Genomic DNA, 5,000 nt, shown 5'->3' on the forward strand with positions numbered 1-5,000 from the left:
TATATATATATATATATATATATATATATATATATATATATATATATATAAAACATTCAATTACACTTTATCAACTTATTAATCAAGGAACCGTTTCTAGCTTGTCTTGTGACTATAGGTGAATTACTCATGGAATTTTCGTTTCGAAGTAGGGTTGTTATTTTAGTAAATTGAGACAAATTATGTTTAATTCCTGACGCTTGGTATTACCGTGAAAGTTTTTGCGTACAGTTATTAGTTAGCAATAGGTATTATATTTTTATATTTTTATATGAAAGAGTTTTTGTTATTGAATCGTTTTTTAATTGTAATAACGTAAGGAAGAAAATACATTAAAATAATGTATATGATGAGCACCATTTATTATGTCAGAATATATATATATATATATATATATATATATATATATATATATATATATATATATATATATATATATATATATAAATATATAAATATATATATATATATATATATATATATATATTATATATATATATATATATATATATATATATATGTATATATATATTTATGTATGTATATATATATATATATATATATATATATATATATATATATATATATATATATATATATATATACATGTATACATACATATATATATATATATATATATATATATATATATATATATATATATATATGTATGTATGTATACATGTATATATATATATATATATGTATATATATATTTATGTATGTATATATATATATATATATATATATATATATATATATATATATATATATATATATATATATATATATATATATATATATACATGTATACATACATATATATATATATATATATATATATATATATATATATATATATATATATATATATATATATATATATATATATATATGGATGACAAATAAAAATTTATCTAGAAAATAATTGAACCTTTAAAGGTTTGCGAATTTTTTCTCTAATCAATCCGTCTCAATTATGGTATACTTTCAAAGTATAGTTGAAGAGTCTGTTCCGTAAAACTGAACAGAATTAATACAAAAAAAAAAAAAATTACGGTTTTATCCATCATTCAGAAGTAATTTCATCGATTTTTTTAATTTAATTTCATGTGTATATGTAAAATAAAAATGCAGGTAAATATCTTATTAAAATTAAAAGAATCCTCACACAAAAGTCATAAGCAACTCATAGCTATAAAATGAGCCACACCATTAAAATATTAGATCTCTCTCTGGTCACGGCTAAATTTTCCTTTGCCTACATATACACGTATAGTCTGGCGTATTCTTTGAACATCCCCCTCTTTCCAAATACACCTGATAGCAATTAGGATAACCAAAAAAATTCTTCTTCACTCAATGGGTTAACTACTGCACTAAAATTGCTCAGTGGTTACTTTCCCCTTGATAAAGGTAGAAGAAACTCTTTACCTTTGGTAAGCGGCTCTTCTGGGTAAAGGGCACCCCAAATTCAAACCATTGTTCTCTAGTCTTGGGCAGTGCCTTAGCCTCTGTACCATGGTCTCCCACTGTCTTGGGTTAGAAGTCTTATACTTGAGGGTTCACTCAGACACTATTCTATTTATTTCCTGGTTTCCTATCCACACTCGGCTATTTTCTCTGTTGGAGCATTCTACTTAGGGTTGTAGCTAACTTTTAGTAATAATAATAGTAATGATAATAATAATAATAATAATAATAATAATAATAATAATAATAATAATAATAATGATCATAAAAATGATAATAATAATAATAATAATAATAATAATAATAATAATAATAATAATAATAATAATAATAATAATAATGAAATTGAGGGTACACTCAGACACACTATTGTATTCATTTCCTTGTTTCCAATCCTCATTCGGCTCTTTTCCCTGTTGGAGCATTGTACTTAGGGTTGTAGCTAACTTGTAATAATAATAATAATGATAATAATAATAATAATAGAATGACCTTACCAAAGGTTTATTTTACATAGCAAAAACATATTTTCTTTGTGGTCATCCATAGTCTAAGTTTACCTATCGGACAATCAACGCCGTCACCAAAAACTATCATAAATAACGAATGGTTGATTTTGATTTTCATTACAAATGCCGGTACCTGAATTCTGAGGGAATAAGTCATTAAAAACGAAATTAACTTACATCACTCATATTTCTACCCAAGATATAGGCTCAAATCATAGCACGACTAGAGGCATCTATAAAACAATATTCGCCTTTGAGTGTGTTTCTCATGAAATATGGTGAATTCCATATTACGAGGATTTTCTGTTTAAAAATAATTGATCTTCATTTGTTTTCTTATGCATATTAATAGGTTTCTCTAGTGGCACACTCATAGTGCTACATACTGTAATCTTTTATCTTATTCTTCAGTTCTACATACCAAAAATGTTGCGGAAAACTAAAAAAAATAGCCTGATGTTTCCCGAAAATTTAAATTGATATCAATTAGAGAAGCATGGATTCGTCTTAACACAAGTAATAAATACATATGGTTTAATTCATCTTAATCTGTAATTAAAACACATACGAAAAACTCATTACCCATAACAGGCTTGTTTAAAAAAAAAATGAAAAATGAAATCCATCTAGAGAAACTAGAGCAGCATTAGTTCAAACTATGAACGGAATACATAAATGCATAGTTTGACTATTAATTTTTTACTATTAATGGGGCGGTTTAGCTCGAAATTTCAAAAGGATTGTGCATTTTGTGATACAAAAATCAAATTAGGCACAAATGTACATTGATATATGGCGAACATTTTCAGATATTGAGCCAATAGGAATTCTCCCTTTATGTCTGCCATATCGGAATTCAAAATGGCCGCCATTTGAAATCTACATCTTTTATTATCATTGGGTGTAATGCTGCCATTGACTCGATTCTGGTGTTTGAATGTATGTTTTTTTTTTTTTTTGCGGGGGGGGGGGGGGCAAGGAATCTAATAGTAACAATCTGCATCGCATATTTTGTACCAATGAGCCGCCATATTGGATTTCAAAATGGCCGTTGTTTGAAATCTACATTTTCGATTATCTTTGGGTCTAATGCTGCTATTGACTCGATTCTGGTGTCCAAATGTATGTTTTCGGAGGAAAGGTTATAATCTGCATTATGTATCTTTATAAATTAGCCAACGTATTGGATTTCAAAATGACCGCCACTTGAATTCTACATGTGCGATTACCTCTGGGTCAAATATTTTTACAGTACATGACAATATCCATTTTTCCAAATGACATACTTTATTACAACACTCCACTTAATTCATGAGTGATGAATATCCATCATCATGTATTTTTGACAAGACACCATTTTACTCAAAGTCTGTGAAGTAAAATTTTTTTTGAGTTATTGATTAGATTCTGTGTTGTTTTAGGTTTGATATGGCACCTTTCATATATGATTAGTTTTCTCCATTCCTTTAATCAATATCACAAAATTATCTATTCGCGGTTAACGTCTGAATATCCACAAAATAGTGTGAACATTAACACATAACGTAAACTTCTCAAAACTAGCTTTCCCTGTAAAACTCTAAATAAATATCGACTTACTTCAACTACTAATTTTGAGTTTTATAATTTTGACACATGTCTTATGTCATGTCTTAGATATCTTAGTTAAAATTCTGACATGCTATGGTATAATATATAAGGTTGGGTGTGTACTAACATTCTACAATGGTCCTGTATTTGAGGCTAGGTATACATCGGTACTGAAGATATGTGTACCTAAACCATCTCATGTTAACCAGTTCAGCACTGCCACAAGTAAATGAATGTTGTGGACTCATCTTCATGTGCAGTCCCCTTCACACACACAGAGGGCTGTGCACTTAAGGGCAGCCTTCTTGCACTTGCAGCGTCTCACACACCCTTTCTGGCACTTGCAAGAAACCAGCTCAATGCAGGTGTGACCTGGCTCAGGTAGCCTGGCCTAGTATGGTGTGTATTTTCCTCCAGTCATTGACCAACCCCAGTTTGTTGGTGGTGGGAGTTCTGGTGCTGGCAGCAGTATCTAACCCCACACATGTCCACCTTGATATACTGCCCTCTTGACATGTTCCTCTAAACCTGCCTTCGTTGGAGGGATTAGCTGCAGATTGTTCTTTCTTGCGAAGAGTTTCCCCCTGGCCTTGTCAGTGTCCGTGCATTTGCTGGTTCGATCATACAACAGGATTACCAACCTCTCGATGATGCACATTGCATCATTTGGTATGTCACTTGGTGCGGAAGAAACCAGCTCAATGCAGGTGTGAGCTGCCTCAGGTAGCCTGGTCCAGTATGGTGTGTATTGTCCTCCAGTCATTGACCAACCCCAGTTTGTTGGTGGTGGGAGTTCTGGTGCTGGCAGCAGTATCTGACCCCACACATGTCCACCTTGATATACTGCCCTCTTGACATGTTCCTCTAAAGCTGCCTTCGTTGGAGGGATCAGCTACACATTGTTCTTCCTTGCGAAGAGTTTCCTCCTGGCCTTGTCAGTATCCGTGCATTTGCTGGTTCTATCATACAACAGGATCACGAACCTCTTGATGATGCACATTGCATCATTTGGTATGTCACTTGGTGCGGAAGACAGCTGCATCAGCGCCTCAGCTAACTCTGGCAGTACTGTTCAGACTGCCCATGCGGTCTTCTTGCCATGTCTAGCAAAGCTTGACAGAGTATCGCATCCAGTTAGAGCGTGGAACATCTGCAGTGCACGAGCCTTCTCTGGTCCCAGTCCAGCTGCTACTTCATTTGCTGCTAGGTATCGGAAACTTCGGCCTTTTCCGAATGACAGCCATAGCTTGTCTTCTGGTTGCAGTTCCTGTACCATGCACACTGCCAGCACTACAACATCGCTGTCTACAGTCCGGATGACTATTGAATGGTGTCCGTGCTTAGCTGCGTGAGATGCATGCAGCAACATCCGACTGTCAGCCTCTTCATGGTTGCATGGGTCGGGTGAAGTCAGATCTGGTAGTAGTG

Source organism: Palaemon carinicauda, chromosome 18 (genome assembly GCF_036898095.1).
Source record: "Palaemon carinicauda isolate YSFRI2023 chromosome 18, ASM3689809v2, whole genome shotgun sequence".
NCBI lineage: Eukaryota > Metazoa > Arthropoda > Malacostraca > Decapoda > Palaemonidae > Palaemon > Palaemon carinicauda.